Source organism: Acanthopagrus latus, chromosome 4 (assembly GCF_904848185.1).
Source record: "Acanthopagrus latus isolate v.2019 chromosome 4, fAcaLat1.1, whole genome shotgun sequence".
In the NCBI taxonomy this organism is placed as follows: Eukaryota; Metazoa; Chordata; class Actinopteri; order Spariformes; family Sparidae; genus Acanthopagrus; species Acanthopagrus latus.
Window position 1 is genome coordinate 25,445,366 of NC_051042.1, and position 14,586 is coordinate 25,459,951.

Sequence of the window (14,586 nt, forward strand, 5' to 3'; positions counted from 1 at the left end):
AAAAGCATACATCCTAATTAACAAGCTTTCTTTAGAAATGAAATGTTCAATCAAATAGCAATTTGAGGTCAAATCGTGTGATGTTGATCAATTGGAACTGATCATCTTAAAGTCAAATGTGGGTCATCTCCTGAGAAAACTGAGCTAAAGATTTATCAATTAAGCAAAATCTACAGAATTTGTACTAAATGACTCTGAGAACCCAAGAATGTTATACATACCAGTGGTGTTGCTGGTGACCCTTCCCTGAAAACACATGAAAACACTAATATTTTCATGTCCTTGACTAAGGGTTTCAGGGAGCGGCTGGGGGGGTAGCTCAGCAAGTTGGCCAGTGGTCAGAAGGTTGCCAGTTCAAATCCCAGCTCCGGGCTGAGCTGAGCTGCATGTCAAAGTGTCCTTGAGCAAGATACTGAACCCCAAATTGCTCCTGATGTGCAGGTGACAACTTGCATGGTGGCCTCTTCCATCTTCCTGCGATGAGCTGGCGACTTGTCCAGGGGTGTACCCGCCCTCACCCAGAGACAGCCAGGATTGGTTCCAGCAAAAAAACCCGCAAAGGGATAAAACTGACAATAGATGGACGGATGGACCAAGGGTTTCAGTATTTCATCAGTTCCGTATTTCTTAGCATCTTGTGCATGAAACAATGATACCAGATGAATGGTCAGTAAGGCAGAATTTACCCATGGGGGATGAAGTAAAGGCAAACAACTTTGTGTATAACTTTTTTCAACCTAGAGGACAACTGGATTTGGAGGCCAAATGTATTACTCAGAAACAAAGGATGACTTTTTTAAACTACGTTAATCCCAAGTTAGGAAAATCTTTTTTTCCACTCACATTACACACAGGTGTGCACACACACAAACATGCATGCAGTGTAGAGCAGATGAGTGAATGGGCCGCCAGACATGCTACAGCACCCAACAAGCAGTGTTAGGGTTCAGTGCCTTGGGGCACATGGTCGACAGGAGAGGCTGTCTGCATTTGTGTGGCTCTCACCAGCTCTGTGGTGTATGGTGAACTGAGAAGGCTTGGAGCTGTTCAGTCCATCTAGCAACTTGTCCTTCTGGCTCCTTGAAGGACATTAACCATTTCAAAGCTGCCTGGTTAGTGCAGATTGTGAATGGGAGGCTGCAGAGGATGTGCTTGAAACGGTTTACTGCATCGATCACTGCCAAAAGTTCTTGGCGAGTGACACAATAGCTATTCTCCAACTTAGCCAGGGTTCGACTGTGGTAAGCAACAACACGTTCTCCACCGGGAGTCAGCTGCAAGAGTACTGCACCAAGGCCTGAGCTGCTAGCATCAGTGTCCAGGATAGACGGCCACTCCATGTTAGGTGCAACTAGCACTGGGTCCTTACATCAATGTTAAATCCAAATAAAAACTCTAAATCTAAATGTTAAATGTTGAATCTAAATGTTAAATTTAATGCTAAATGTTGAATTCAATTATAAATGTTTTATTTAAATATAAATGGCAAATCTGAATCTAAATATTACATTTATATCTAAAACTTAATGTTGGATTTGATGCTAAATCTAAAGGTCATGGGTGAAACTAAATATTTTGCTACTATACTAATTTACACCGCCTGTCACTGGAAGTACCAAAATAAGCAGGGAGGCTGCTAGGGGTGGAGGAGCTGTTGAAAAACAGGTTGAACTGGAAGCCGGTAATCTCTCTTATCCCACTCTAGCCATCCGTGGTGTCATTGTTCTCCAGTTTGCAGTTTCCCTCTGTAGTTGCCCTTTCTCTCCCTTATGTTGTTTAGAACAAGTTTTTCTGTCCAAGAGGCCTCATAATTTATAATCCGTTTGTTTTGCTGGGCTCTTTCTATAAATATGTGCGTCAATGGACATGATATGGAAGGGTAACATAGAACACATCAGCTAGCTACCCTTCCATAATCAGAGGGGCCCTGTGAGACTGCTGCAAAACACTGTGGTTTGCTAACAAGTCAGAAGTTTGATGTAAAAGAAAATGGCAGATTGTTGCAGAGAAAACTTTAAATATTTTATTGATGATAGGTAAAACACAAACTAATGCTGCCATTTATCTTAAGCCGTTGACCTGCATCTTAAAACAAAAGGTAATGTTATAAAGAAACATGCAAGAATATGAGTTAAGTCCTGGCAAGTGGTCGTTCAGTAACATTGGTTTCAACAGTTATTTGCCACCAGTATTCAATCCAAACAGGGTTTTCCTCAAAATGAAACAAAGGAAACAATAAACTTTAAGTTGAGTGTTTACAATCCAGGAAACATTAACTTCTCTGACAGACATGTGACTGCCATTAGTGCCCCACCATCAGAAGGAACCATGTAACACCAAGTGAACACCCTTTTAACTTAGATAGTCTTTTCTTCTGAGTCCAAAGGGTAACACCCTGACTTGACCCAAGGGAGACAGTCTGCTCTGTCTCAGGCTCACTGTTGTGAGGATATGAGGTGCCAACACGGGGGTTGGGACCCTGTCAAAATAATAATTTGATGACTGGATTAAACTCATCTAATGTGTCTGTATCTTATACTGGAATACATTTGTGCTAAGTTTCAGCTACAATATATACTGTGGTATTCTGGTATCTCCTAATAATTAATGCCTCCACAGTCTCACTATTGTCAACGGGGCTAACAATTCATGACTGTACTCAGGGTGTTATTGAGGTTGAACTCGCCTTGGTTCAGTGACTACCTCATTTTCAATACAAATTTCCAGAATATATTTACAAGCAGATGATCATACGCGTGTATGCTGAATACTGGACCTGAATTTGACCTGGACCCACCTACCTGCTGTAAGGACACTCCCACACAGAGTTTAAAGCCTAAAACTCCCATCCAGTTAGATAGACTTGAGGGACCCTTTTCGATAAGAGGTGAAGCATCATCAAGAAACTGAAAAACCAGTTCAGTTCCCTACGATATAGCACTTTGGATGTGCACTAGGGTTTCAGTTACAGATACAGGCGTATTCAGTGCCTGTAAATGATCAAAAGATTTAATATGCTGCGCTCCAACTCAAGGATCCATATTTTTGTCTTTTTTGCCCTTCTTCTTGTCCTTTTGGGGTAAGCCTTTTCACTCATTTATCTTCACTACTGCATCTTATTTTCAAAGGGGGGAGGCAAATAATAAGTTTAATAAGATAAAACAACAAAATATGAATTTCGGTAGTTCTAAAAGTCTTTTCTAAATTATGTTACAACTAGGCAAGGCACGTTTATTTATATGGCACAATTCTGACACAACGCAACTCAAATTGCTTTACAGGGGCATAATGATTAGATTAAAAAAAGTACAATACATTAAAAACAAGTAGGACAAGAACTACATTCAAGATGATAGTTTTTGATTTAAGCACAAATTATTGTTATTATTACTATTGTGCTTCATTTTCAGGATTTATATTTTGCTCTGCTTTGCTTGTCATCTTCTCCTTATTTACTGGGTTACAATGTCAGCTGCACTGAACCAGAAAGGGACTAAAATGTAAAACCTTTAACAGCAGCATAGACCAAACCATTCATTCTTAAAGCGTTCTCGTTGTATTTATGTAATCGAGTTTTCCAATAGTTCTTTCAATAGTCTTTTGAAACTTTGATTAAATTACTAAAATTAGCTTTAGGAAGGCACTGACATCTGCAGTCATATGACTCATGGAGGGTCCGATTCATAGACTGTGTGCCTCTTAATGGGTTCAATGGTAAATTATTATGTCCTCCACCCAGTCAGTTGCTGGTTATCCCATGGCTTCAAAAGTACCTGCAATGTCTCAAATCATGTTCGTGGGCCCCGCCTCTTAAAATGAGATTTTCAATGAGCACAGTGAAGATTTACACTTCTCACCAACAAATATGAAAACTGACCTCTTCAGCCAACATTTGAATTTTGACTTTTGAAAAACCTCACCCTACTAAACTCATTCAGGCCTGGTTCTTCAATCTATAATAAAAGCCAAACACATTGAACCTGAACTCCTTCTTCATTACTCAGTCCTCATTAGGATGTCTACAAGTGGCAACAACTGCAGCAGCTGGGCTGTTAACAAATACTTGTCTACAGTCTTAAATCAGCCCAGTCCTTGTCTCCCTTCATGACTTCCAGTAAAACATAGAATCACTATCAAAATGTTATTGACTGCATACGAGGAATTATGTGGCCTGGCACTTAACAGAATTACTGAGCCCTTATTCTAGCAGTCATCCTCTCCAATCATCTGCTCGTCTGCTACTTTTTATTTTGTACTTTTTCACAAACACAGGGAGGACTGTGAAGCTCTGCATATATAGTTTTGTGTTGCGGCCGTATGTCTATTTACTGTAGGCTAGTTCTTTCATAAACGCACCAAAACATGGCATCATTGAAATGGAAATGCAAAGTTCAAGTACCTTATACTGTAAGCATAAGTAGCCCACTGTAGAGTAGCCACATGATGTGAAAATATAACTAATACTCATTTAGGCCTATTAATAAACTTGATAGGTTAATTGAGCCTTTCTAGACTGTGTTACCTTCATTATAAGACACAATTATGTTTTGCGGCTCCAGACAGATTTTTTGGGGAGGGACGGGGGCAAAAATGGCTCTTTTGATAATAAACCTTGCTGTTCCCCTGCTATAGCCATTTTTCACAGCAGCCATATCATAATGCAATATGAAGGTAAACACAGGTTTAATTAATGAGCCACCATGCAAAATAGCAGCATCTTGACTTGTACATGGAACAGAATCCTAATTAGTATTATTGGTATCACCTGTGTTCACTTTCTGACACCAAACTGGCTGCTGTGAGAACAAACTTATTAGTAGTAAACCAGATGACTCCACAGTGCAGTCAGAGACAGGACGGAGGTTTATTCACTAGTGTCAGTGTGGCAGTCTCACTGATCAGGTAACAATACTGATCACAAGAGTCATGCGCTATTATCTGTTTCCCAGTTTAGGATATTTAGTGTATTACTAGATATCATGGATGTTGACATGGTACATTTACAATAAGGGTTGTGTCTCACGATCAGTTTTTTACCGGTTAATTTAGTGTAGAGGCTTCATTACAATGTCAGGAGTGTTTACCAAGTTTGTGCCTGTAACGCCTTGTAATTCTGATTCACTGAGGATTTATGCAAACAAAATTCAAATTATTTGTAAAAGAACATCTACATGTCTCTATCACACACACACACACACACACACATACACACACAGTGTCTTAAAGTAACATTAAGTAATAGGGTAGGGTAGGATCACAGCGTTACATACATGTTTACTTCAAGTTTTTGCACACATAAAAGTTCTAATGACATGATGAGTTTTGCTTGTAGTTAGCACATATATCTGAAAAAGTGTAACAGACCTTTGGATTTGTATTTACAACAGTGGTGTTGCACTCAAAATTCCAAATTCTTCATAATGTTGCTTTAAAGAAAAGTACAACATGGCAAAAGTAACACCAAACTCATCACAATTCAAGCTTAAAGAAAAGCATTGTGAGACAAAATAAAACATGATAATCCTGATCTGATTTTGGACAGATACCTCCCCAGAGAGAACCCTCAGGAGCTTTAATCATTGTATGTCATGTCCCACCAGGGAAAACAACACTTGTCCGCTCATTGTGATGGCTCTCTTAAAAACACCTTCAAATTGATTCCACTCCTCCTGCTGGGCTCAGCAGATCACAATAATGTCAGTCTGGTTCTATCATACCATCGTCAGAGGGGGAATGTGTCCTCTAGAAACTTAAAGCTGTAGACAGAGAAGCCACATTGACATGGCAATGTTAAACTCCTGTCCATAGGATCCACCTGTACAGTGAATAGTAAACAATGGGTGAGGTTCAATAAATATATAAATATACAAATAAAGGTGGTTAATGTAGTAACAAGTAACTATATCATTTGCATGTTTTTTTATGTATTGGTCTTTAATCTTTTTAAACACATTTACGTATTTTCATCGTGTATTTATGTTTTCTGGGTGGTAACTAATGCTGTAAACACTTTTACTGGCTGTTCTCTGGTTAACTAGTACCTGTATGTCTTCACAGGGGGGTCTATATTTACTTAGGGTATGACGTCTCCACTCTCAGGTAAGTCTGTTGTAAGACTGAAAGTACATATCAATTCAAATACATGCAACAGAGCATGAAACTCACTAAAGGAGTCAAAGCCATTAAACTGACAACTCAAAGAGAGCATGCACACATTCCAGATAAAAAAAAACACACACCCACTTGTCACACATTAACACAGCTGCTGACTAGAGTTAATGTAAAGCTACTTTTTCAAATTAAATGCACTCTTTGAAGTTACTCATTAATCCTGTCACTCCCTAAAGATTAATATGGCAGGATTTTGTCAAACTACACAACTTTTTTATTTTTCATTTTAACATGTGAAATTGTCATATTATTAATGACTGTTGTGTTTCCTTTTTAAGCTTGTGCCAGCCATGTAAGGAAGGCTCAGAGCCAGATGTGAAGGACATAATGACAAAGGTTATGGATGACATAGTGGGGCCACCAGATTGCCAGGAGAAGGGCGGCTGGAAGATCGGAGACCTCACAATGCAATATGGGTGAGAGTGCTAACAGAGAGAAACAGCTGGGCCAAATACACCTCCAGTTTACATTTGCAGTGACTTAGGTTCACATCTTTGTCCTGTAAAGGGATCATCTACAGGGTCATAAAAGTAAAAGATCACAAATACAGTATGAAACGGAGAAAGCATTTGTTTTGGGAGCCTTACTTGTTTCTGGTGTTACAGTCGACAGACTTTACTGCACCTCTGCTGCTGCCCCCAGCTGCTGGCTGCACAATTTAAGCTTCACTTCCCTGGATATTACCTCAAAACTTAAAACCTTTCTACAGTGCACTTTTGTTCTACAACATCGTTATACATCAAATACTGCATTTGATGTTCCACAATTTTAATGTAGAACACGTATGTGTCTTACAAGGGGCATTTGGTAACAAGTGGCTAAATGAGACGACAGAAGCTGTCAGAGACAACAAACACCGAACAGGGAGACTCACTAGTCCGACTTTACCGGCTGACTTTAGTTGCAAGCTAGTCTAATTCTAACAATCAGTTTATTCTAATTAGTCTGTAAAAAATGTGTATGTATTTGTGTAGTAAGATGCTTAGTGGTGGTGGTATTCAAATCATGAGATGTTGTCTGTTTGTTGCCTTACATCAGCTTTTGTACTGCTGGCAATTTAATTCAAATCTTTAAAAATCACAAAAGTGGTCTTCATCTGTGACGATTATCTTGCTGTGTGAGTATCATACACTTGTGTTTGTCGCAGAGATTGTTTTCGACCAAAATATTTGAAACTCCAATTACAACAATTCCAATACACTGGTAGTCGAAGGAATGAGGGCGATGCTTCCAGGCAGGCCTAAAAAACGGTGTGTTCCCTGCACCAGTCTGTGTAAGTCGATACAAGCACTGTGCTTAATGTGGATCTGCAAAGTAACAATGAACTAAATGTAACAAACGAGTGTAGGGGAGAGGAAGTACAAAGTAGCAGAAAATTGAAATTTTCAAGTAGCCACCTGAAAATTTTACTTAAGAACATTATTGAGTCAGTTGTATTATGGTTCATTCCATCACTGGTTGTTCAAATTTTGACACAAAGAGTTTCATTTTTACTGCAAATTAATATTGAACCTTGACTGAGAGACAAAAGAAAGTCCTTGTCTTGTTTTTTGACATTATGTACACTGAAGAGGTGTGTCATTAAGCCCATATATTGTCTGTTTATGAACTCTGCTGCCTGGTGGTTCCTATCAAAAGTAATAAATCGTTTTATTTCACTCTCACTTCTGTTAAGCACAAAGTCACAGAGCAGAGAAGACATGCACTACATGGCCCAGTTAACGTTAGCAAGACAGACAGACTACAGAGAGTTTCACTAGCGCTGCAAGCTAGCACACATGAGTGTAGATTACCTGACTGCTGTTCATGTAATTCACTCTCAGATTCTCAAGTTATGCTCAATTTTCTTATCTTTGAGTTGTCTACATTGACATGAGGGGGAGGGAGGCCCTTAACTCAGGGGACCCTTCCCAACTTGCGTAGTGTGCGTACTGTACAGGGCCGAGCGGCCGGTAGTTCAGGAACACAGCACACAGCAGGTCTGACGTGACACGGCTCCATGAGATGACGATGCTTTCTTCCGCTGTCTGGTCGTCTGGTTTCATGTTATGAGTCGCATAGACATATAAAGAGTAGACGCCGCAACGGCTGCCGGGCAGGGAGAAATGCGGCGGCCATCTTGGGGCGGTCATTCTACTCCGAGTTGAATGAATGTAGGCTACTAAGAAGAACGAAGAAAGAGGCATTCCACTTCCTTCCCGTCGCCATTTGTTATCCAGGTTTTGTTTTAGTCACTCATGATTCTCTCTCTCTCATTTCTCACTCATTGACCTGATATGAGTTATATTGATACTCTATATATGATTTATATATATTTTCATATTCTCTGATATATAAATGTATCTATCTATCTATTTATCTATCTATCTATCTATCTATCTATCTATCTATCTATATATATATATATATATATATATATATATATATATATATATATATATATTATATTATATTATATTATATTATATTATATTATATTATATATATGAATCATATTGATACTCTACATGATTTATATATTTTTCATTTTCTGATATATAAATGTATCTATTACATATATGGATAGATATATATGATTTATATTTTTTTCATATTCTCTGATATATAAATATATATTTTTAATTTTCTCTGATATATAAACGTATCTATAATGTGTGTGTGTGTGTGTGTGTGTGTGTGTGTGTGTGTGTGTGTGTAAATATATATATATATATATATATATATATATATATATATATATATATATAGAGAGAGAGAGAGAGAGAGAGAGAGAGAGAGAGAGAGAGCCTATATGATTTCTGTTGTGTTTATAGTGTTTGCAAAATACCTATCATACAGAACAAATACTGTATCATACATCAGAATATTCTATTACTGTTAATCCATTTATAATGAATAAAATACGCCAGCCCATGTGTCCTGTGTCATAGCTATAATGTATGACGTTTACAGCAAAAAAAAAAAACGCGTGAAAATCAGTTTCTATATCAGAGTTACGATTGATTAAATGCGCTGACACCTAATCGCGCCTGCTGAACAGATTACACTGAGTGGAACGGGTGACCGCCCCAAGATGGCCGCCCCAATTCTCATCAGCGCCAACAGGCAGCAGCGTTCGACGCGGCGTCTACTCTTTATATGTCTATGATGGGTCGTCTGTGTTAAGTGTTTTTTTCTTCAGCCCATTAATTTTCTCTATCTCTTGTACTTTACACTGTGTATTTCCTCTTTTGTTTAACTAAGTTAAGTTTTATTAGATCTTTTCTCTTTTTTCCAGGGTGACATATGCTCAGCCAAACACACAGCAAGGGTAAGTTATTAAAAACCATATACTGAATTATTCTGCTGGGAATAATCCCTGTGACAACTTTTGATTAAAATATCAGACGTTGAATGTGTCACTGTGGCACTCCTATCACATGTTTTAAAGGAACAATGATGTTCAAACCATCTTCTGTAATAAGGTTGTGTCTGTGTACAACTGTGAAGTTACTTTTTACATTTTTACATGAATTTTTTGTGCCCGTGAAGCCCAGGTGCAAATATTGTGTGTATTAAAAAGGACAGCTGAAACAGATAAGACATTCTTAGGAAAATTTAAACTTACCTCTAGATGCTATGGGAATGTAAATGTTCACGTAATAAGTGGCACATCAAAATAGCTACAATAAGGCCACGATAACTTTCTGATTGATCTGCTGACTGCATAATGGCGACCTGCCTTACCATATATGACAATAATTACATGTAGCTTGTGAGCACAAATAAGCAAATCTGGCCCTCTGTTTCAGTGAACTGTGGCTAGGTGCCACAGCTAACTGAATGTTGCACATATGGAGCCAAACTAGAGGAAAGAAAAGATTTAATCATATAAAATGTTTTAATCCACAATTTCTTTGTTCTCTGCAGACGCACTGACGTGAACTCTGTGACAAACTGGAACGTTCCTCTGGTTTGGGAGGGAACCTTTGATCCAGTGGTTATCGATGCAATCTATAAGAAAATGGACCCAAGAATTGCTGTGGTGGTGTTTGCTGTTGGCAAGTAGGTGCACAGGATTTTTCACACATGATACTGTGGGAAGTGAGGTTCAACTTGACCCACTGCTCCAAGCTGAAATCTTCATCCTACAACCGTAAATCTGCTTCACATGAATGCATTTTATCTTCTTGCATTGTATTTTTCTCTTTGTATTTTCTTGTCCTAAATTAATGTCTTATCCTTCTGGTTTGCTTTTTCCTACCCGAACAGATACACACACTTCCTGAAGGCCTTCCTGCAGACAGGTGAGAAGTACTTTATGGTTGGCTTCAGAGTCACTTACTACATCTTCACAGACCATAAAGAAGAAGTCCCTAAAGTGAGTTATACTTTGCATGTGTAAAATATGTTTATTCCTTGGACATACACTATCTAAAACTACATGCCACAATATAATGTTACTTCATGATACTTTACAATAACAATACACTTCACAGAAAACATCTGGCTTGGCAGGAAAGAACAGGTGTAACTGATGACATTAATGTCTCAGTAACAGTAGCTTTGTCAGTAAGCCAAGGTGTGTAGGTGCACACCTCACACAGCATTACTAAAGTTGTGTTGTGTGCAATATATGAGATTTGAGATAGGAGGAAACACGTGATGAAGTTGAGGGAGAGATTAACTGAGACTTCAAAACCCAATTTGACCAGAGACACATAACACAAAAACTATGCAAGAACAAAATGTATGATGATTTTGTAATGGCAGAGAAGACAGGAGGGGATGGTGTGCCATGATTTTGTGTTTATTTAAATGTAAATCACTTCACTCTTTCAATAAAACAGTTACAGTCTGTGTTTGGCTTCCTTTATCTCAGTAGTGAAGGGCTCTGAGGAACAGCATCTCAGGAAACGTTTGAGGAGGCTAGACTTCAGGCCGATGTACGGGACAACTCTGAACTTAACAGTGAAAACATAAGAAATTCTGAGATCGGTAAATTGTTTAGCCAACCATTGCTCTGTTGTGACACAGACACCTCCAGGCAGATGAAGCCACCGTAAAGAAAGAGGCTGATGTTGTGCAAAAACACATAAAAATGCAGTTTCAGTTGCAGAGTAAAGTACACAGGTCATCTATATTATCACAGTGAAGTACAGTATGTTGTTAAAACTTGGAGGAAGGAGAGAAGGAAGGGTGAAATGAAGGAAGGACAGAGGTGTTTTGTATATAATGGAATAGTAGATACAAGGCGTCATAGTTTAATCCACAATTTGTGAAAAATATATTATAAAATATATACACGATTTACAGATTTGTTACAGATCTTCCAGCTACAAACACATCAAATTAACAGTGCTTGAGGATTTCATTTATAATCAATCCATTAAAGTTTTTATATGACCTGTCAGATTGATCTTGCTGAGGGGCGGAAGATCTCAGTGCTCGATGTCCCCAGTGCCACTCTACAACCGATTCGGAGCCGAGTCTCTCAGTCAGCTGACAGGTGTTCTCCACCGTATTTTCTACAAGGTTTCACTCTCTTCCATACAGTATATTCATTTCAAGTTATTAAAAACATGATGTAATGACATGATTTTTACTTCTTTCACCTTATTTTACGCTGCTTGATGATTGATTGTCGACTGATTCCTCTATAAAGCCATGTGTTGTGCATTTTTTTGTTTAGTCTCAATCTGATCAGTCACTACATCTGTAAGTCTGTATTTTGATTCATTTCCCACCATTTTTTTCCTCAGAATTATGATAGGGATCAGTTTACGTATGAGCGCCGAAACCTGTCCAGGGCCTACATCCCTTTCGGTGAAGGAGACTATTATTACACTGCTGCTGTGTGGGGCGGATACCTGGAGGACATGTACAAGCTGGTCAAGTAAGAGCAGCCAATAAGAGGACCAATATTCAGTTGAACGAGATTGTGAGATGCTCTTTGACTTTATTTACATCACACATAACAACTGTGTCTCATCTCAGAGTTTCTCCCTCTTTTATTTAACAAGATACTGTTACATGCAGTCGGAGGAGGACGCCAAGAACAACATTGAAGCTGTGTGGCAGGAAGAGAGTCACCTTAACAAGTACAGTGTGACATTTCATTCCCTTGTTTTTTTAGGATGTTCAAGATGTGTTATAGAGTATAAATATCTTATCTGCCCCCCCGGCTCTCTCTCTCTGTCATAAAGGTACTTTTTGTACAACAAGCCAACCAAGGTGCTGTCTCCAGAGTACTTGTGGTCAGACTATGATCAGGTACAACCGGACATTAAAGTCGTCAGGATCTCCCAGTTGGTCAAGGACTATGCAGAAGTGCGGCCCAACGGTGGACAGTGATGTCAAGATGATCATATTCTGGCCATGAAAACTACATAAACTAAAAAAACTGGGATAGCTGGTGTCCATAAAAGGTTATTTACACTTTGTATCATCTGTGTATTTTTCTTCTGTAAGGTGCAGAACACAGAACAAGGATTTGTATCATGAACTCTGTAGATTTATTTTCCTGCTTTTCAAAGGTGTATAGATTCTCATGTTGCCCCCCAGTGATATTGTAGTGCACCTGCATCATCTGGATTCCCTAGGATTTATGGCTGTCTCCAATTTCATTGCCTGGTTCTCTTCTCCGTATTTTTTAAGCCTTGTGTATACTGTATTATCTGTTAATGACCAGAAATGTAATCCCACTGTACACTGATTTTAACTTAACTGAATTTAACTTCTTGTTTTTATAAAGAAACTGTATTAAAAAAGAAAAAAGTTGTTGAATAATAAAGTTTACTCTAACCTTAATCATGACTAATTACTTGACTGCATGTGCAAGTATGCAATTTAAGAATATCACTATAATATTATGTGAAGATGGGTGTTTGTTTGTTAAATATACATATAATTTAGCCTTAGGAGTAAATTATTCAGCCAAAGTGATTAAAACATTGACCGACATCTCAACACAAACTTTTTATTCAAGAACCTGAAATACGTTTGAACAGTTTATACAAGTTGAAAATTCGAGGCTGGTAGATTTTAATCATATATATGATTTCAAATCTGACACTTGAAAAGTGTGACATGCGGGCAACCTTTAATTCACTAAAATTTAATTTAGTGAATGCATTTAGTGAATGTAATATTAAATCAAAATAATAATATACCAAAATAGTAATTAAATGAATTATAAAGTTTTCATCTGGGGAGAAGTTGGATTTGGTAAAGATGAGTATAATATCAACCCTTGTTTTTTCAAGTATTTCTGAATGACATTTCTGTGAATAGAACCAAAAGGCAGTAGAACGGAAACAATCTGTGAAAACATGTTCAATAATTTCTCCCTCACAATCACAAAAAGCACATCTGTTGTTTGTGTCAGGGAAAAAACAACAAATGCTGTCAAGACATGACTTGTTCTTACCTTTTTTTTCCAGCCCAAACGGCCACCTAACGTTGCGCTGCGTGATTACAACTGTGTCGTAAAGTGCCAGTGTTAAGGTTGGAAATTTGACCAGTCGTCCTCTGAGCTAACAGTATGACCCTGTCTACACAAGGGTGTTATGTTCAACAATTTTAGGTGTCTGTCTGTAATATACACAGTTTTTTATAGTTATATAATTATAACAGCCAAGGTTGAGATTTAATAGGAAAAACAATAACACACAGCAAACAGTGTGCATTAAAACAAATAAGAAGACATCAAAAACCGAAACAATGCAACAACTAGAAAAAAGAAAAATAAGCTAAAATAGAATAGGTTCAAAGAAAACAGGACAATAGTTACAGAACAAGATATTGTTCAAAGCCTTAAAACGTCCTTCAAAGAAAGGTAGCTGTCAAACACAAAGGTCTTCAGCCTTGATTTCAAAGAGGAGAGAGTTGGAGCGGACCTGCGGTTTTCTGGGAGTTTGCTCCAGACATGTGCTGCATGATAACTGAACTCTGCAAATAATGAATACTGTTGTTCCTCATGCGAATAATTATTGTAAAAATCAGACTGATGAGCAGTAAGGAATGTGTGTCAGAGATACTGAGAGCTCAACTGAACATGGTTAAAAAAGTTTTATCTACTCAGCTGATAAGCTCATAGAATCACAGCAGAACTCACACTGACTCTTTAATAAGAAGATTGCATCAAAACAGTAATGACTGTAACTGCCCAGTAGATGGCGCACTCTTTCTTTACACTTGAAATATGCTTTCAGTTTGCATATAGGAGGCCTTCTGATGATGTATTCCACTCAGTAGATCCACTGGGCTGGTAAGTCTGTTAGTCTTTACACTCCAAGTCCAACTTTAATTAATGTTTAGGATGCATATTTGCAAACTGCTCACATTTTATGCATTCCTCAAATAAGAAAACTGCCAATGTAAATTGACCTTAGTGGGCAATTTAACTTGTTTTTACAAACCTTTTTAACCTTATCG

At 38.1% G+C, this 14,586-nt stretch overlaps 1 pseudogene; it reads left to right on the plus strand.

The window, feature by feature from the left end:
* Nucleotides 1-4,804: 4,804 nt before the first annotated feature.
* On the plus strand, nt 4,805-12,960 carry LOC119018540 (annotated as a pseudogene).
* The last annotated feature ends 1,626 nt before the right edge of the window (nt 12,961-14,586 follow it).